Source organism: Gavia stellata, unplaced genomic scaffold (genome assembly GCF_030936135.1).
Source record: "Gavia stellata isolate bGavSte3 unplaced genomic scaffold, bGavSte3.hap2 HAP2_SCAFFOLD_96, whole genome shotgun sequence".
Taxonomy (NCBI): domain Eukaryota; kingdom Metazoa; phylum Chordata; class Aves; order Gaviiformes; family Gaviidae; genus Gavia; species Gavia stellata.
Genome location: NW_026776563.1, coordinates 91011 through 111539, shown reverse-complemented (window position 1 = coordinate 111539; position 20529 = coordinate 91011). Strand labels below are relative to the sequence as shown.

General features: G+C 53.3%; 1 pseudogene; it reads left to right on the top strand.

Moving 5' to 3' along the window:
* Nucleotides 1-19914, top strand: part of LOC132321120 (hydrocephalus-inducing protein homolog) — a 75013-nt pseudogene extending 55099 nt beyond the window's left edge.
* The last annotated feature ends 615 nt before the right edge of the window (nucleotides 19915-20529 follow it).

The window sequence follows — 20529 nt, the reverse complement described above, 5'->3', positions numbered from 1 at the left end:
TCTGTGTTATATTTGATGAGTTTTTTGCTTTGCTGATGTTTTTATAACAAGGAAGATGGAAAACGTAGAGAGTGAGAAACCGGGCAAGGCAAAATTTGACAGCAGTGCTCTGTCAGTAACCAGAGGGGAGAGGTAGCAACATGAGCAGCGAGAATATACATCAGAAATGCATACATCCACCGTGCCCCTGCTGCTGGGGAGTCTGGGATGGGTGACAGTAGAGCATACCCCCTTCTCACCCCCCAGTGCTATCAGCTCCTTGGGGCAGTACGTTTTGGGCTTTGGTAGCCCTATGGGTGGTCTTTCTCCTGCTTCAGTCTCATGGGTAACTTAGAAAAGGCGGACTGAGTCATGATGGAAATGTGCTGCTGAAGGAATCCTTCAGCTGCGTGTGGTTTGGCAGCAGCCGAGAAGCGGTTTGCTCGGTGTAACAGAGAAGTGGCCTCTTCTTTCTTGGAGACGAAGTCTCTTGGAGCAAGGGCTGGGTGCCGCGCAGGCTTTACTTCTGGGGTGGCAGTCCGGCTGCCGTGAGCGGCTTACGGAGAGGCTCTGTACTCGTGGACAGAGGCACTGGGGAGCTGAAGCAAGGGAGACTTGGGGAAATTTGCGACCTGTTCCCCTCCAGAAAGGATGAGAAGTAAATACAGTGAGTGCCAAGGAGGGGTTTGGAGCCAGGAGTGAGTGAGCATATGTTGTTACCAAGTCTGTATTAGAGACATAAACCCATATACTAGGTGTGTACAGTGACACTTTATCAGAACAAAGGTTGGAGGGTGATGTTTTCCTATTTGAAATGTGTCTGTAAGCTTGCTGCTTCTCTGCGTTCACCTTCAGCATGGTGACCCTCACCACGTACCCTCCAGCTCTGTGCCTTCCAGCACGACACTGCTTTTTCCCAGCTCATTTGCTGGGATGCTGCAGGTTTGAGACAGCTTCTGCTGCCCCGGGGCTTCTGACCAACGGTTTCACTGTTGCACACCTGGAGGACTTTTACCTGGGTCATCGCGATGGAGGTTGGAGCCCAGAACGGCTGCGTGGGAATCACTTCAAGTATTACGCTTGTGTTTTCTGAGGCTCAGCCTCCTCCTTTGCATGAGGGTGACAGACCCCGAGAGCTTTCATTTGCCCCGGCAGACTGGGGAGCAGCCCCAGGGAGTTGGAGGAGTGGATTTAGGGCAGGGGAGGCGAAGGAGAAACCATTGTTCGGGTGAAAAGTGCTGCGCGTCCCCCCCGAGGTGCTGTCAGGTATTTGACTCTCTCCCTGGCTTTGTCCTGTGCCATCAGGACAAAACGTGGGAGATGTCCATGTGTCATCCACGCGCTGAGTGGGCTGCGGTTGGACGGGGGTTGCCTTCTGGTTTTACAGCTGGCCAGCAAACGCTGGTTGGAAGGTGACTTCTTGCTCTGCCAGCAGTGTTCAGCTAGGGAACCTGGGGAGCAGCCGACTTCTCTCTTTGCTTTCTGAGCGTCTTCATTACCCAAGGCTCACAGTGGGAACCCGCGGTACATTTGCACTGCAAACGCATCCCTCTCCCTATAAAAGCCATTACGCCTGTGCTGCCGGGATGACTCATGCTTTAATTGCTGCTGGGCTGCTGCTCAAGGCCCCGTCTCCGCAGAGCTTTACTGTTTATGAAACAAAATGTTGATTTTTTTTTTTTTTAATTTATTTTTTTAAGGCAGATGAGGAGAGTACCAGTCAGGGAGATCGTTTCCCAAGACATCATCACACATTTCTTTTTCAGAAAGGGCGGGATCTGTCTGGCATGTGCCAGTGCTCTGTTTTCCTGTTGTATCACTGAGGAGGCAGGAGGTTGTCCCAGCGTGGAGTAGAAGCAATGCGTGCTGTTCCTCTCAAAGTCAGGTGGCCAAAGCCAGTGTTTTGGTCCTCAGTGGTTTCTTTGCCAATGATTTCTTTGGCCACAGCCACCAGCTCCATGTGCTGTAGGTGAGGAGCCACTCTGTGCTGCGATAAACTCTGTTAAAGGTCCCTGTGAAAAAAAAAAAAATAATCTCTCATTCAGCTGGCCCATCTCTTTACCCCTGAAAATAGCCACAGTGTGAAGAACCACCATTCCTTCTGCCCTCGTAGCTGCACAGGAGCATTGATTCACAGAATCATAGAATATCTCAAGTTGGAAGGGACCTGTAAGGACCATTGAGTCCACCTCCCTGCTCCTCGCAGGACTACCTAAAACTAAACCATATGCCTAAGAACATTGCCCAGACGATCCTTGAACTCTGACAGATTGCCATGCTGCTCGCAGAAGCAGGTGGATTGTCTTTGCCCACTCAAAAAACAAGTAGCAATTGTGTTAAGAGAGTATGGCCCCTGTGTTCAAACAGCCCAGGTGAGGACTTTGGGATGTTGAGGAGGTATGACCATAAATCTACATCTCCTGACTCGGAGAGGGAGGCAGGCAGGGGCAAAGTGGGGGGAACCCTTTAGCTCTCTACAGCAGAGCAGCTTGGGGAGGACTTCAGCTCACAGGGAGATTTCATGGGGCTCTGCAAAGGAGCTGGAGTTGTTATTAACAACTCTCAGGAGTTGTTATTAACCCGCAGTATTCATCAGAAGCGCTCTAAGAGCTGCAGTTTCATTTCCTTGCTAGGGTGGATCACAGGTAGCAGTTTTGGGACAGCCACTGTGATGGTGGCCAGGCTCATGCGCTGAACTGGTGGGTGGCCTGGTGCGTAGCTGGAGGGCTTCAAGGTGCTCCTGGCCCTGGATGTTTGTACTCCCATGCTGCAGGCATGTCCCTGCTCACCCAGGAGAAGTAGTGTTCAGTTGCAGGCTGCCCAGAGGCACTGCTGTTGCAGCTGAGCTCAATTTATTTCATCCTTATGTAGATGCCCAAGTTAGTGGCTGCTGGAGGTGTTGAGCAGTTTGGTCGCCCATCGGTGCACCCCAACACATATTAAGGTGCCTCGGATGAGAGGAGTGAAGGTTGTGCAGATGGGCCTGGAGATGGGTGATGCTCTGCAGGGGCAAGCGAACGCCTTCGTCCCCTCCAGTCCTGGTTTGTTCTTCCATGCAGACAGTGCCGCGGTCGTCTTTGGGGTCCCCCATGGGGTCCCAGCAGGAGGCAGAGGGAGGGCTGGGGAGGGGTGATAGCACCGCTGCTCATCGGTCCCTGCTTGGGGAAGGTCGCCTGGGCCAAGCCTTGTTCTTGCATGTGGTTGCAGGAAGGCCAAGTCAGGTGAGACCTCCTGGGGGTTGTGAAGAGCAGAGCTTCTAATCCAGAAAAGAAAACCAGCCTTAAATAACAAGCTACAAAGCTAAAGAGAAATACTCATTTGGGAGCGTGTCATTAAAGGCACCAAATTCCCAGCTGGGAAGGAAGCATCCAGACTGCTGTAAAAAAATCTGCCTTGTTTGCCTATGGGGAACACTTGCAAATAGGCACAGTGACAGGCAGGCATGGTTCGAGTGCGTGGCATTAGACATAGGAGCAGAGTTCCTGTGCGATTTGAAACAGGGAATATAATCTGAGTCACCTGGGAACATTTGAAAAAGTTATACCATGTACTTTTTCCTGAGAGATGTTGGTCAAACCATAAACTCAGCTCTGTTTGTAAAACGAGCCGTAGAACTGCTTTGCTGAATCATTTGCCAAATTGGTCCTCAACCGGTTTGCGTTTAGAAACTGCTGGGGAGGTAACCACACCATCGGTAAATGCCAACCTTCTTTCAGCAGAGCTGCTGCCCTTTTAGCATGAGGTGCTGTTGGAGCCATTGTTCTGGGATCGGGGAATACCTGCGGCACAGCAGGGAGCTGAATGATGTCATCGACGTTTGCTGTATATTGATTAAAAATGGCCAGAGCTTCCTTCCCCAAAGCACTAATCGCTGCTGCTTTGGCACTCATCAGGGATCAATGGGCTGTTTAATTGCGAGCCTCTGCTTGGAATTGCTCAACGTGTCTTTCCGTGTTGCCTTGCGCGTGCGAGGGTGTCCCACGCTGGGCTCCGTGGGTGCCCCGAGCGGTGCTGGGCTCTGTCCGGTCCGGGCACAGCAGGCTGCGGGCTCCATCCCTGCTCCTGCCTGATGGCGCTTTGAGAAAGCCACCAGCATCGCTGCTTGCTCGTAGTGACCTATGGCTGCGGGTAATTATCAGGGGAAATATTCAGGATAAAGGTGTAGTAGAGCTGCAAAATGTCTTGCTTTGGCCCTCTGGGTGAGGAAGGCATGGTCCGCAGCGGTGGGTGCTTTCAAGAGGGCACCGGTGGGTCTGTACTGGCTCATCGCTGGCTGGATCTGCCTCTTTGCATCTCAGCCTCACCTTTTTGCACAGTTTGTGTCTCTTCTCCTTTTCTGCTGCACTTTTTACCTCCCTACAAGCCATTCCCCTCTGTCCTCTTCCATTTCTCCTTGCAGCCAGTTGCCAGCTGCCTGCACAGCCGCTATAGCAGCATCGTCCCTGGGCAGCCCCAAGCGTTGTCCTGCTCCATCCTGGTTTCGGAGCTGCTGGGTCAGACCCATCACTGAGCTCACACCACCAGTGCCCACCCAGGGGCCGCATCCTGCCAAGGGGCCGCTGGTGCAGGCTCCCCTCCCTCCCACTGCAGGTCCGTGACCAAAGTTACGTTCTTTTCCAGGTTCAGCCCTCCAGCACCTAAATTTTTCATCAAAGCCCAACCACCTAAGAAGGAGGGAGGCCGGTCGGCGCGCTCAGCATCTGCAGAGAGCAGCTCCAGGGACGGGGGTGCGGAGCAGCCAGCCGAAGCCCTGGCAGCAGTGGGGGATCCTGCCCAAGAGCCAGCAGTTGCACATGACTCCCTGGAAGCAAAGGTAGATTTTCTTCTATGCCTACCACCTGTGTTGCCTCCCCCAGCTTTCCACCAAAAAGCCGTGCTCGTGCCAACCTCCCTTTTTGCTGCCCTGCTGCCACATGCCCTGAGAGCGGGCTGGGCAGCAGGGCCAGCGGCTGGACGCGGGGCTTCTGGGGAGGGAGAAATAGGACAGTTTTGCTTGGAGAAGGCCACTCAGATTCTCCTGACTTATGTTGGGTTTGGGATTTTTTTGTTTTTTGTTTGGTTTTGGGTTTTTTTGTTTACAACATCAAAGGAGGCTTGTATCTGCATCATGATGTGAGGGCTTTCAGTTTCCTTTCTGTCTCAAGCTGTGCCAAGTACTGATCTGCATGTAGCACCTTCTCAAGCCCAGCTGGAGCCACCCGCTTTCACGCTTCTGCCTTCCCCCAAGAGCCCGTGTTGCAGTGATGGCCACAGAGACAACTTTTTATAAAAGAAGGCTTTGCAGACAAAGTTGCCTTTGATGTGCTGACCTTCCTGGTGAAGCTCGCTGCTTTGGAGCTTGACCTTGGTACTAGTGGGAGCTGGCATGTTGTTGTGCATCGTGTGGGACAGAGGCTGCTCCTAGGGCCATAGAAAAGGATGTAAGAGAGCCCGAGAGGCTCTGAAAGTGCCAGCGTTGACATTAAGTTCAAGGAGGGGACCTGCACGTGCTTACATCCAAATATCAGCAGTTTTAATGTTGTAACTCTGCACATTTTTTCTGAATCAGGAGAAATTATACCCTGTAGACGTAAAGAATAGTGTGGCTGAATGTTTTTTGGATAGAAGCATGAAAAGATCTTTATTTCGTGCTCTGTTGACATGTATGCCCAGGAAGTAAACCAGGGAAATACAAGTGGACGTGGCTAAGTAGGATCCAAAATTGCTTCAAAGGATTCTTCTGGATTCAAAGGATGCTTCTAGATTGCAGTTTGGTCTTCTGCTTGTGTCACTCCATCAAGGCAATCGCCATATAACCTCCCTGGGGAGGTGGGAGACCACAGGCCTAGGAAAGATGTGGGTTAGCATCTTTGGGAATATACACTTGACAAAGCTTTGCTAAGTTTGAAAACGTAGAGACAACAGAAAGAGCATTGAGATGAGAGAAAACTCTTCCCTCCCCAGTGCTTTATCTACTGGGGAGATGGAGCCTCTGATTAGGTCTAAGGATGTCCTGTAAATATTCTTGCAGATTCTGCTGAAGTCACGGCCACAGCACAAAGCACTTCTTCACATTAGTGAACAAGGGGGTGTTCTTAAATGTCAAGAGCAGTCGCAAAGCCCTCTTTTATAAATAGGGGTCAGAAGTCCAGGGATGAGTTTCCTCTTGAGACATGGTGCCTTTGAGGTTCAATACCAGCTCTTGGCTGCTGCAAGACAGAAAAACATCTCAGCTGCCTTCTTCAGGAAGGTGCTGTTGGAGAAGAATGACCGAGCAGAGATCCTCAGCTCTCCAGCACCGATGAGTGCATGAGATGAAGCCTAAGCACCATCTGAAACGGGATAGTTGTGCTGAGCACTTTCTAAGTCCTTATTTTCCTGTTTTTAATACATCTCACTTGCAGTTGTGTTCCTCTTTTTGTCACAGAAAACCTAACCTGTCAAGGCATGGGGTTCTCGGTGTGTTCCTCGGGCAGGAGTGAGCAAAGCCAGGCTGGCACGAGGGTGCAAAGTACCCTTGAGGTCTCTGCCAGGACTCAGTGCTGGGCGCACGCAGCTTCCTCGTGCAAGCTTGCGTGTAGGAAGTGCAGATGGAGCCCGTGTCTCATCTGTGGGTGGGCTCAGACCCACGCTCAACTGATGCGAGGGACATACCCCTGCTTGATTTGTGCCCAGGTCCCATCTCAGCTGCTCCTGGCTTGGTGAGGTGGTGGAGCCTGCAGCAGAGTGGTCTCACCCAGACCAGGCAGCTGCTTTCTGCAGCTCATGGTGCTTGTTTTCCAGTTGCTGTCATCCACTGCTGCGGAGCTGGAAGGTGCTGCAGAGATGGAGGGTGCTGCGGAGACTCAGAGCCGGGTGAAGATCAAGGAGTTGATGCCGTTCACGGAGGCAGAGCCCCTCACCTTGGGAGTGGAGGAGGTAAGTGGGAATCTGACTTGCTTATGTAGCCCCCGCTCCCACTGGTGGCCCTCGGCGCTGCTCACAGAGTGGCGTCACAGCCCTCCCAGCACGTCGCACAGCACTGCTGAAGCAACCAGTCATTGGAGAGGCCGTGCAGGACATGTCATAGGGTTGGCCAAGGACGTTACCTGTGTGGCACCTATGGAGGGCATTATTCGTCCTGCTCTTACTAATCAAGTGGTCGATAGGAAATTTTTGCAGTAGATTTTGCTGCAGCATCTTGAGAGAGCAGCATGCAAATCAGAGAGAGAGAGAGGAGACGTCCCAAGTTACTTTGATGTACTGTATTAATGAATGTATTAGTTGGTGAGTATGGGAGATTTTTCCCATGGTTTCTCCACTGGAAAGTGTCATGGATGCAGGATGAGATTAGGATGATTTTGCCTGTGTTTGAGGAACAGGCCCCTCCAGTCATGTCTGTCCTTTGCTTCAAGCCATGGCTCTTCTTCTGCATCAATTTGGATGCTTGACATCTTGATCTCTCCTCCCCTCCCTCCAGGTTTTTGACATCCTGCCGCTGTATGGTGTGCTGCAGCCGGGCGAGAGCCAGCGGGTCACATTCACCTTCTTTGGCCACGCAAACATCGTGGCCAGCGTCACGGCACTGTGCAAGGTGGAGGGAGGCCCGACCTATGAGATCGCGCTGAGTGGGGAGGCTTCGCTCATTGACTACGTCCTAGACACCACGGAGATCGACTGCGGGCTGAAGGTACCATGCGCTTCTCTTGGCAGCGGTCTTTAAAACCATCACCGGCGGGTTGCTGCTGACCTTGGTCTAGGGGTCTCTCCCCTTCCCAGCTACTTTGTCAGCTGTACAACCTTTGAGTGATAGGTCCTGCATCCAAGGTGGTTTTTAATGGCCATCTCCATCCCCCCCCAAAGCTGGGAATTGCTCCTCTTCAAGGTTCCTAACGCTGCCTCCTGGGGCAGGCAGGATCCCAGCGGTGATCTCCAGAGGGACGTGCCTTGAGACATCCATCCACTGATCCGCTCCTAAAGCCTGAGGTGCAAGGAGATGCTCTTTTTCAGTGCTCTCGATTAATCAACAAAATAAACCAGGGAGGGAGCTAACTTGGGCTTCCTGTCACTGAAGCTGGAGAGAATGTCCCAGAATAATCCCCACTTTACTTCTTTTTGGTTAAAAACCCCACAGATATTTCCAGCTGTTGGCCCTGCATGTGTTGCACCGTCTGTCTCCCTTTTTGCTGGTATTTTGCTTGCAAGTACTTGTATGCAGGTGGCTTTTCCTCTGAAATGCCTCGATGCCTCCTTCTTTGTTTCAGCTAGATGTTGGATGACACCTTAAAGGGCAGAGGGCTTGTATCCCCTGGTTTCTTTGTTACTGGTCTTTACATGGTTGTTATTGCACCTCTGCGTGCTGCCGTAAATATCTGTTCCTGTGTAGGGCTAAGAGATACTCTGTGGCTGTGGGCTCCCCAGGTTAACCCGGGAGAGTCAAGTGCCCATATGTCCTCTGCGGTCCCTGCTGCTGTGCTGTGTTCATTTCCTTTCAAGCCAATGAAAGAGGAAGGAGATTCCCAGCATCAGGCCTGTGTCTGTAACTTCCTGCTCCTCTGTCCTCTCTTCAGCTGTTTAACAAAGTCACCAAAGCAGAGGTCACCCTGCAGAACAGCGGCAAGGTGGGATTCACCTACGCGGTGCTCAGCCCCAGCGCGGCCACTGCCAACAGCCCTCTGCCCGGCGTGCCCCTGGTCGTGCCCAGCACGGTGAGTACGGAGGTAGCACAAGCGATTAACCCTGGCCCTTTGTCAGGCTGCCTAGGAGAGGGTTGTAGATGCCCTCTTCCTGTGAGCTTCCCAACACACAGCTCTGCTCAGACCCGCGCAGTTGTTGCCGTAAGCAGCATTGTCGGCCCTGGCAGCTTGACAGGGCTCGCTTTCGCTGCAGCTGTGTTGTGCGCTGGATAAGGGCTCGGGGGACCAAGTGGCAGGATCTGTCCCGCTCAGGAGCTTGTCCCTGCAGCGTGGAGGGGAGCGGGGAGCCGAGGGTTCAGCCCCGCGTGCAGAGGGCGAGCCAAGGAAAGCTGCGGCTGTGTCCTGTCACCCCGAGCCATGTTGCCATCTGCTTGAGTTTGCTCTCGACCTGGCTGGCGTGAGCCCAGCCCGGGGATCGGACAGTCCTTCTGGAAGCCTGGAGAGGAGGTGACCTTCCTGGCAACACCTTCTTCCTGAGATCTCATCCTAGTCTCTGCTCCTGCGTTTCCAGAGATGTATGTTTGCAGGTCATTGTGAGTCCAGATAGGCTCGTGCACCCTTGGTGTAACTGCACAGGCAGGAGATGTTTGGTTGGGGTCGTTAATAAGGGGTGAGGCCCTTCGACAGCAGCCTGGGAACCACCGGCGTGCTGTGAGAGGAGCTGCTGGGTCTGCTGAGAGTGCAGGCAGTTCACTCATCTTCCACAGCGGCTGGTAAAAGAGCTTTTATTTATTTGGTCTGGCTCTTGCTAGCAGAGGTGTGCTCATGCTGAGTGCAGGGCAGTCTGTGCTGTGAGAATGCATCCCTACAGGCCCTCTGAAGGATACAGTGCATCCTGGTGTAGGAGACTTGAGCTTTTGGATAGAAGAGAGCTAGAAGGCGATGTTGTCTGATGCTTTCTTCTCTTTGAGAACCTGCCTTCTCTTCTCAGCGTGTCTATCGTCTGAGCCATCCCTCCACCAATCCCTCTTTGGTTTGCATTCCCTCCCTCTTCTCTGGTGCCCTGCAGGGTTACATTGGACCAGGCAAGGAGCAAGTGCTGAAGGTCTACTACCTGCCAGGAGTGCCGGGAGTCTTTTGCAGGACTTTCCAGGTCCAAGTGGGTCACCTGGAGCCGAAAGAAATCTCCCTCAAAGGAGAGGGGATCTTTCCCAGGACCTACTTGGACCTGCCCAGGAACACCAAAGGTGAGCACTGCCTGTCTGCTCCCCAGGTAGGTCCCCGGCTTTTTCCCCCATGTCGTATCATATGGCCATAGGGCAGCTCCCACCCATCTCCACCAAGCCTGGAGGTTTCAGGGCTGTCAGACCAACACTCAACCCTCTGCTTGCTTCCTGAGTGTCTAGCAGACGAGCCCATGTGGGCTTTGCCTCGGGAACCATCCTGCAGAGCTTGCCAGCGTATCTGTTGGTGGCCTGCAAAGATGATGCTTAGACAGAAAAGCTTGGGAAAGCTGTAATGCGGGCTGGCAGGGATTTTGTCAGGGTTGGCTTTGCATCGCATTGCAGGGGATGAGATGCTCCTCTGTGGGGCGGAAGATGGGTGGGAGTGAACATCAGGATTCAGAGAGGAGTAGCAGCATCCATTTTGCATAGATTGCTCGAGGAGTTTGTTTCTGGGAGAGGCCAGTATGGGGGGAGTGGGACTTCCCAGCTTAAGTGGGCATGGTGCTGCACCCACACTTCTATTTGTGGATGTTTTCTTCCTTCAGGAAACAAACAGTATGAGAGGATCCTCAGAGGCAAAAGCAAAGATGGAAGAAGACAGCCAGAGGGTCGAAGCAGTGGTTCTGGGGGAGGCTGTGGCCGTGGAGCCACCCACGAACGACTCGGGCACCGTGGTGAGAAAGGCTGCTGCCCTGTTTGTCACGTGCCACCCTCCTGCCGTGTCACTTGGGCCCCTTGCACCCTGCAGCAGGCTTCCCGGGGCCCTGCTGGCACTTGGGACCTCCCTGCCCGCATCTGGCCATGATCACGCATCAGCTCAGCGTTGCCCTGGGGGCTGCCCACCTCTGGTAGTTGTCCCTCCTGTAGATGCACCAGCTTCCGGACTACCCCAGGGAGAGATCCTGAAGACCATGCTCATGTGATTGAATTTATGGTACTCTGTGAATGGAGATGCAGGTCATCGCTGGGGTGTTTGTGACTCACACGCCAAGCCCTGACAGGTTTACAGAGCTTCATAGCAGCAGCCTGACTGCACCCTGGGACCGTGCTGTCAGTGTTTGTCTCCAAGAGGCACCAGCTTTGTCGTGGTTCCGTTTTGGAGAGAGCTTTTGTCCAAGCTGCTTTGGCAGTGGCTGGGGGTAGGCAAATACTTGGAGTGCTGAAAGGTTCCTGGCTTGTCTGTCTGTTTGTCTGGCCAGATCAGCTTTTATAACAGTGACCGGACAGGCAAAGATGCTGGAGTTCATTTCCCCCCAGATAAGGTCCTGTCTAAGAGAGCAGGAGGTGTCAGAGAGACTGAGCAGCGAGACAGGAGGACCCCATCGCCCCTCTCAACAAAGCAGGGTGGGATCCTCTTTCATAGACAAGCCTCTCCCTTGGGAAGGGCCTTTGCTAACCAGCCACCGTCGTTGCTTTCCTCAGTTCGACACTCGGCTGCAGATGCAAATGGAGCAGATGCTGATGGAGGAACACGCCCTGGAGCAGCAAAAAGTTCTCGCTTCCGGTCCCTCTGAGGACACTGCCTTTGACCAGCGTGCTCGTCGGAGGCTTCTCAAGTTAGTGGGGACTCCCGTACCCTATGTCCAGGCACCCCAAGGGTAACACCCGTTGGCACACCCCTGCTCCTGAGAGCTCCTTGTGCCTGCAGAGCTGGGAATAGCTGGGGACTCAGCTCCCCACCGATGATGGGTTCTGTTCTTGGAGCTGAGGGGGTCCAGTGCTGACCGTCAAGCCCATCCAAACAGCACAGACAGCATCCCTGCTGACCAGCTCTGAAAGAGGCAGCTCAAAGCTGGCGTCTTTGTTCCAACTAACAGATCCCACTAAGCAAAAAGAGCCGGGAACGGCACAGGTTGACAAAGCCTTGACAAGCCCTACATCAGGTGGCTTGGGTGCTGGTGGGACTGCAGGCCTTACCTAAGTAACTTGTCCTTCCTTTTCTCCTTCATGAGGAGGGATGGGCACCGTAGGCTCCAGTTCAGGAGGAAGAGGCTCTGCAAAACAGATTGTTTAGGTGTTTTTGTGAGTGGGATTACTCTGGCAAAGGACCTTCCCATGAATCTTGTAGGTGTGGATTACTGCATTTACCGGTGCTCCTCTGGGGGCAGATCTGGTTGCAGAGCAGTACAAACGAATTTTTTGTTAAGGTCCCACTGGTAGCGGAAAAAGCCTTGGACCTACACTCCCCGTGACTTACCAGAGACTTATTACCAGGTGGTCAGGCTCGGGTTTCACTGGCTAGAGTTGAGTTTTTACAGCAGTAAATACAGAAATACCCACTTTATTTGCATCTTCCATCCACTTGGAAACGTAGCCAGGCTGTGGTTTAAGGGCGCTCCTTACTCCTCCTTTCAGAGCTGAGCTGCCCGAGGAGTATGTCCTGGACTTTGGCTATGTCATTCTCAGGAACATCCACACACACATCGTGAAGATCACCAACACCGAGCAGTTCCCTGTGTCCTTTCACACCGACGGACATGTCCTGTGTGACACAGGTAACCAGTGCTGGGGAGACTTCACGTGGGCTTGAAGGAGCTGTCTCTGGCAGATTAACTTAAGCCACTGGACATGGGGAGTTTTTCTGAGTGCTTGTTTGTATAGCTTTGTCCTCCTTAGTACCCCCTGCTTGGTGCTTTGGAGCCTGAGTTGTCCTGGCCAGCAGTGCTCAGAGACCTGGCCTGCCTGTGGCTGCCCTAACACGTGATTGCAGGGGCTGGATGTGCTGATCACTGTGGTCACCTCTGAGCATCTTCTGCTCTTGGCTACCGTGAGCATCATCTGAGTTTTTGTGCACGCAGTGGGTTTGCGTTGCAAACAGATGGCCCCTTGGTGGTTTGGAAGTGCTTTGGTTTAGAGTTCATAATGTCACAGCACTTCTGTTCAGCCTTTATTGAGCAAACAGCCTGTGAGGTCCTCTGGTGTATTAAAATAGGCTTGCGAAACAGGCCTTGAGGTAAGGCTGCAGTGCCATCAGACAGTGACTAGCTGTGTCTGAAGGATGGTCAGGTGTCTCCTCTAAGTTGTTTTCCAGGGAGCACCACAGCCTGTGGGAATCGTAGTTGGAAGTTCTCCTTTGGAGAGGTCTGCGCATCCTTCCCTGGGATGCCTGATAAAGGAATTACTGGTGCTCGTCAGCTATTATGTTTCCTTTTGACCATGCGAACCTTGGATTCTGGCTGTGAAAAGCCTTTCTCCTTGAGCGGTGGCAAGGGAGAAAGAGTGGCAGGCTTCTCCAGAGAGGCAAAGAGCTGCCCTCTTCTTCACAGAGCTACCAGCCAGGACACCCGTATGGCCTTAACGTGCTTGTGACACATTTCCTGTCGCTTGAGTGTCTCAGCTGCTTTATTTTCATCTGTTCAAGGTTTCAGCGTAGACCTGGACCGTGTGAAGCACCTGCCCTGCTGCAAGACCAAGACATTTGAAGTGTGCTTCAACCCACCAAGTGCCAATCTGCCACTGGGAGCCGTGGACGTGCTCCTGCCCATCAAGGTACCTCACGGTCCCTTGCCTCCCTGTGCCCGCACCACCTTTTGGGGCAGGCAGCAGGTTGGGGACAGCAGTAGATGTCACTTGGGCTCTCAGCTGGATGCTCTGTCCTTCACTAGGCAGCAAGAGGCCCCACGTTTCACGTCCACCTCCGTGCCAACGTGACTGTGCCGTCCCTCTGCCTCTCCAGGGACAGACTGGAGTTCTCCGCTGTCCAGTGTGGGCAGTGCCAGGAAGAAACCGCCCAGCTCCACAATCAGCTCCAGGTCCCCTGTAAATGGTTCATCACCATGAATGAGCCTGTTAAGAAGGTAAAGCACAGACAATGTGTAGCGCCTAACTTCTTGGTTGGGTTTTCTTTGCCTCTCTTGCCTTTTCTGCCCCTGTGGCTGCCTGAGCACTTGGGCTACAGCTCGTTGAGGAAGCTTTGGAGAGTACCGAGCAAATCGGGTTCGCCTGGACCTGTTCACTAGCTGGTGCTTCACTTGTCTGCCATCTTCCCCCATTCCTCCTCCAAGGACAGTGCCTCCCCATCTGCCTGCCCTGCCTATGTGTCTTCCCTCCAGTTCTAGACCAGTGGTGGCCGCGGCTGGTTTGAATGTGGATGCTCTCAGCACCGTGACAGTATCTCGGAGCACTGCAGGACCTGAGGGTCTGTTCTCGCAGACCAGGGAGACCTCCCACAATTGTTTTTTGTGCTCAGGTGGACAAACCTTTGCCAGCGAGGGTGCATCAGAAGCTGCTGCAGGAGTCGAAGGCCAAGCCCTGTGTTTTCAAGGTGCTGCCCTTGGCTGGAGCCCTGGGCCCAGGACAGCACTGCAACGTGCAAGTCAGGCTTTCACCCCCAGAAGAGGTGAGATCGGCAGTTGTCACCCCCAGGAGGTGTGGCAGGGCAGTGTGGTAACAAGAGCCCAGCACAGGGAGGAGGAGATGAGGTCTGCCTGCACATGGAGCTTTCTGCAAGCCCCGTACCCACGGTGCCTCAGTTTCCCCTGCAGCGCACTCTTCTGAGAGGGGCTTTGAAATGCCAATGGGGAGCTGGCACAGAGAGCATCAGGGCACTGCGGTGTGGCTCTCTCTCAGCACATGGGGGGAAATCTGCCTGTTTCCCCTCATCTTCCTCCTTGGATGGGCGTGCTTGCAGGCTGTAACCATCTTGTCTCTGGCTTTAACCAGAGCCAAGCCCTGAGCATAGAGGAAGACCCTTATTTCTAGCCAGTGAGAGCTCCTCTGCCTCCTTCATGTAGCTGACGTTTCCCTGATGCAGCATTGCCAGGACTGTGTCTGGGCAACATAACCCTGAAGAAGGAGGTGAAGCAGCCCCTGAGTCCTGTGGGAGCTGAGTCCACCCATGAGGACCTTTCTTATGAGCATTGTGCTCCCTCGTGACTGACTAGGTGGAAACATGTGGTAGTCTGTTTTAGATCCATCTGATCCCCAAATATGCAGTTCCACTTCACAGCAGGATGCATCCCAATTACTCAGAGCCAGCATGCAGGTGCCGTAGCCCCTGCTATAAGTTACTATCTGTTTTCCATTCACCTTAGAGGTACTGGTAATATCCCTGACCTTGGGGCAAGGGTTGAATTTGAGGCCCTGTCACCTGGGACTTCATGGAGGAGCTCTCTGCACTTCTCTCTTTTCAGAATTCCTACAGAAGCAAGCTGAAGGTTAACATTTGCCAGAGCAGCCAGCCCCTCCAGCTGCTGGTCTCAGGGCAGGGGCTGGAGCCACAGCTGGAGTTGAGCCCCGCAGTGCTCGAGCTGGGAGCGGTGCTGCCGTACAGCTGTGGGGCGGAGGGGACGGTGGTGGTGAAGAACCCATGCGAGTTCCCCATCGACTTTTACTCACTGGAGTTCGACCAGCAGTACCTTGCTGAGGAGCAGGTGAGAGGGAAGGTCTGGTCTGCACGTGCATGTTCCCGTAGCTCCACAGGGCTCCAGCGTTCCCAGGCTTGTGCCGGGGAGATGGAGGCAGTCCCCAGGGCAAAGCCTGGTGGCATTTCAGGGTTAGCCAGCTGGGCTGGCAGGCTGTGGAGGGGCTTGGATAGTCCGTGCTGTTGGGAGGAAGGAATGAGGGAGAAGACAGGTTGGCTGGGGAGTCTGTTCATGGGATGCAGGTCAAGAAACACATCCCATCTATGGTTTCTCTTCCCTACGCACACAGATCCTGCGGATGCTCAAGGACTATGATTGCCACAACGCCTTCTTGCTGCCTCCGCATGCCCCGGGTGAGAAGCTGCCCCCAGAGGTGCTGGAGTACTATCAGGACCAGAAAAGACTGCAGGATGAGCAGGCAAAGCACAAGACTGGGGAACCAGCAGGCCAGGACAACGGTGAGGGTTTGGCATTGGCTGTCCTGAGTGTGGACACAGCAGGGAGTCCAGCCCACCTCCCCTGAGCTCTCCATGACCTCGTTCTCCATGGAAAGCCCATGCTTTTAGCAGCCACCTGTTGCCCAGCTTGGTGGAGGAATTCCCAGGTGAAAGTCTGTGGCTTGGAAAGCGCATTCTCTGCCAGCCCTGAGTGCAGTCTAAGCAAGCTCGTATCTGCCTAGCATGGACTGGGGAAATAATCAGGTTATCCCCTTGTGTCCCTCATCCACAAGGAGTAGGACTGGATGAGTTCTTCAGCCGGTAGACCCAGGTCTAATATCACTAGCTCTTTTGTGTTTGCTCCTTCCCGGCAACAAAAGCACAAGCTCAAAATTCTCCTGAGGGCAGAGACAGCCTGGGCAGGCTTCCCTGGGCAGGGAAACTCTGCCTTGGGAGTTTGCTTTTTGGGAAAATTTTCTGTCTTTTGCATGTGGCCATGCAAAGTGGCGAATGGCAAAGAGCAGGTTGCTTGGCCATGTTCACCCTCTTCTTCCCTCCCCATGTCCTTCCTCCTCAGCAAACTTTGAAGATGTCCAGTCTGTGTCAGACCAAGGAGGAAAGCACTCTGCTGGGATTGTTCACACCATGTCATCCCATAACTCAGTCATTCCCTCCTCCATTTTTGAGGAAAGCCAGTCCAGCAAGGTGGACTCTGAAGTTGAATGTGGAGAGGAGGAGGAGGAGGAGGAAGGCGCTGAAGAAAGACGTGGAACAGGTAATAACGCAAAGCCCTTCCCCTATTTTATGTCTGTTGTGGCAACAGGAGGAGGACTTCAGTGTCACCTCCATCACTTCACTGCAGCCTGGTGCCATCTTCGCTCCTGTGGGCCCTGAATCCACTCTTGCATATGAAGTCTGTAGGATCCTGAGAAGCGTCTGGGGCAGGGACAAGGGAGGGGCAGGGACAAGGGAGAGGCCAGGGAGGTTTTGCCCAGCTGGCTGGGCTAGCATCCCTTTTTCTCCCAGCAATTCCCAGTCTCTCGCTCAAGCATTCCTCGCTGGCTTCGATATCCTGTAACAGCCACGAGCTCCATAGCCCCCCAGCAATGCTGTGCCATGGGCATCTCGATGCATTTGTATCTTGTCTGCTGGTTGCAGAGCAGTCCAGTTGTTCCTCCTTATGTCCCTTCTGTTGGATACAGTTGTAACACCAAGCTGCCCCCCAAGGACCTCACCTCTCAGACTTGTGACATAGAGAAACAATTAAAGTATGGTTTCATACGCATGGCTAGGGCTGCTCCAAGTTGCATTCAGTTGCAAGGCTAGCACGACCATTGAGCAACCGGTGCTGAGTGTCTTCTTGTCTCTACAGGAGGGACAGCAAGACCCTGGTGCTGCAAAACAGCGCCCCACTGCCCGTGGCCTGGCGGGTCAGTGGGCTGGAAAACCTCGGCGAGGAATTCTCCGCGTCACAAGATGAGGGCATCGTTGCTCCCCGCACGGAGTTTGGCGTGCATCTCTATTTCAAGGCCACGAAGGCTCTAAGCATTAAGAAGATGATCCGACTAGAGGTGAGGGGGACTGTGCCCTCCCTGGCAGAGCAGGGCAGAGTGATCGCCGTGCTCCTAGGGAGGGAGACTGTGCTTGAAGGGTACCCTGCCTAGAGGGCAAAAGGATGAGCCTTCTTGAGATTCCTTTCTACCTGCATTGCTGAGGGCCAGGCCCTTAGCAGCAAGGGACTCTCACTGAAGGATAACACTTTGGAAACTAGGTGACTCCTAGGGTGCTCTTGTAGCTGAGCTTCATGGGGCAAGTATGCTGTGGAGTCTGGAAGAGATGTACTGCTGTACAGCACCTCAGGAAGAGGTGCTGCCTCTGCATGGCTTACGTCTGGGTTACAAGGCTTCATCCTGAGCCCGTGCATAAATTTGCTGCTGTGCATGGTTGAATGCTGTCGTTTGGTTGTCCAGACTTGGGCGTGCTCCCTGCAGCCATCCTGGAGTCCATCTGGGGCTCTTAACATAGAGCAACAAACTCTCAGCCTGGGATTTTGTTCCCCATGGTTCAGGGGCTGTGTTTCAGTGAGGGTGCTGGGTGGTTGAAGAGGAGAGGGTTGGTCGTCAATGCTCTGGGACACCTCACACTTCTTGTGGTTGCTCTAACATCGCCTTGCTTCCCAGGGCACTTTAGCAGCAACACTGCTGCTAGAGGAGTGCCAAGGTGGGCTGACAGGGTTTCTTACTGTGTCAGAATCTCGCTGGGTCAGCCCATGAGATGAACAGGTTAGGAAAGCTTGGGAGTCCACAGATGCTTGTCAAGCAGGGGAGGCCAGGGTGGAAGCAGCCGGCAGAGGCAAGGCCTCTTCGTATGTTGTCTAGCAAAAGAATTGAGGAGAATGGTCTAAGCAGTGTTTGTTTCATGCCATCTCAGGTTTCAGGTGCAGAAAACATGCTGGGGATCGTTCAGATTGAAAATATCCAAATCCTTGCGGAGGCCTATGATGTTGCTCTGAGCATCAGCATGTCTAAAGGTGAGTGGATGCCCCCCGAAGCCAAGTAGTCCGGGTGCATGGCATTGCCTTGGCAGGTGGGCAACCAAAGCACTTGGGACGGGATGGGGTACCATGCAAGCGTGGCACGGATACGTAACGCACGTATCCTGCAAGCTGCGTGGAGTGAAGCACTGTCAGGGCACAGAGAGAGCCTTGAGTCTCCCAACTCTAAACTTTGAAGTGTGCAACTTCATGTGCAGATGGATTTGGGGGCTTTGAAACAACAGTGATGTGAACAAGCAGTTAGCAACTCCTGAAGGCTCAGCATGGCACATAGAGTGGTTGGATCTGTGCTTGGAAGCAAGGAGATGGAAAGCGAGCTCCTTAGCTGCTAAACCCTACAGATATTCTCTGAGTAAGGGAAGGGGCAGCAAAGTAGCTAGAGAAAACTTCCCAGAAGGGAAACTTGCCGAGAAGGGGTTTGTGCCACCTGAGAACTCCAAATCTGTATCTTGTCACCTGGTGTAGTCTGCAGCAGCTCACAAATACTCACCATTTCTTACCTCTCTCTGCAGGTTTTCTGCAGGTGCAGGTGGCAGCGTGGATTTTGGGATGCTTAAGGTCCTGGATGATGCAAAGCAAGTGCTGACTCTGAAGAACCAAGGGAAGTACGAGATTGCGTGCAGGTGGGTCCAGCTGCCTGGTCCCTGAGTGCATGGTGCCACCACCTGCCCAGGCCTGCATTCTCCTTCTGTCCATGGTTAGAACCTGTTCCCATGCTGGCTACCTCATGGTGCAAGTAAATACAAAACCTGGGCTCTCTAATCTCAAATATTTTAATAGAGCATCCAGCCACGCACCAGCAGTTGTTCACAGCTCAGCAGGAACCAGAAGGAGAGACCCTGAAATGTAAGCCCCTCACTGCTGAGATTCATTGCCGTCTTTGAGGGTCAGCTCATTTCTCTTTATGAGACTCTTGAAAGGAGGGAATGAAGAACTTTGGTGTCAGCTTACAGCAGTGCTGATTGTCTGCTGTCTGTGTCAAGATCTGGGATTCCCCGAGCAGAGCTGTACCCTTTACCTTGTATTACTTTTTATGGTCCTATGCAAAGTCCCGGCTGTGCTGGTGGCACCGGTACTTTTAACTGCAGAGGTCTGTTCCTTCCCTTTCACCCCAGTTTCAAGCTGGAAACCATGGATACCGACATAGGCGACTTGGCATCCCACTTCACTCTCCAGCCGCAGAAGGGCATGCTGACTGCCTCCGGGCACCCCGTGCAGGTCCAGCTGCTCTTCCACCCCAAGATGGAAATGAACATTGAGGACAAACCCATCCTGCAGTGCCAGGTGAGCTGCCTGGGCCAGGCGGTGTTAGCACACCGTGTCTTGGGAGTGTAAGCAGGACCTGTGTCTTCAGGAAGGAAGGCTTTAGTTGGGGAATCCTCTCTCATCCATATGCAATAAAGTCTTTCAGAAACCATTTGTGATGCTTGCTAAGCAGAGCTGAAGCTCTGGCTCTGGAGGAGGCCTTTAAGCAGGGAGGGTGAGCTGATGGGGACAGAGATGGGGTGGCATCAGGGGACAGAGAGAGAGGCTGTCCTCTGCTGTATTTACCAACCCCTCCTCCGTTTGCAGGTGATTGAGCCCAGCATCTGTGAAGGAGGCGAGACCATCGCCATCATCCCAGTAAGGGTGACAGCGAAAGCCCTGTTCAGCAAGTCCAGCACTTACCCTGCCTCGCTCATCAACTTCAGTGCCATGATGAACGGCAAGAGGAAAACCTGCACCTTCTATCGCAAGCCGAGTCCCAAAGCCCTGGGTTAAAGGACAAGGTCTGTTTTGGTTTTGTGATCCCCTGCGGAGAAATAAAGGCGAGCTTAACACCAAGTGACCGGGAGTCAATAGAAATCCTTTATTAGTTGCAGACAAAAGTGATAGAATATCCCTAACTCCCTGTATAGTTATATAATTCTCAAACAAGGGGTAATAGGAAAAAGAAGGAAGAGTCAGCGTAAAGAAGGAAGAGTAAGTGTGAAGAAGGAAGAGTAAGGTGAGTGCTCCCTCAGCAAGTTTGCACACCACACCAAGTTGGGCAGGAGGGTCGGAAGGCTCTGCAGAGGGATCTGGACAGGCTGGATCGATGGGCCCAGGCCAATTGTATGAGGTTCAACAAGGCCAAGTGCCGGGTCCTGCACTGGGGTCACAACAAACCCACGCAATGCTACAGGCTTGGGGACGAGTGGCTGGAAAGCTCCCCCGCAGAAGAGGACCCCTGGGTGTTGATTGACAGCCGGCTGAAAGTGAGCCGGCAGCGTGCCCAGGTGGCCAAGAAGGCATCCTGGCTTGTATCAGAAATGGTGTGGCCAGCAGGAGCAGGGAGGTGATTGTGCCCCTGTACTTGGCGCTGGTGAGGCCGCACCTCAAATCCTGTGTTCAGTT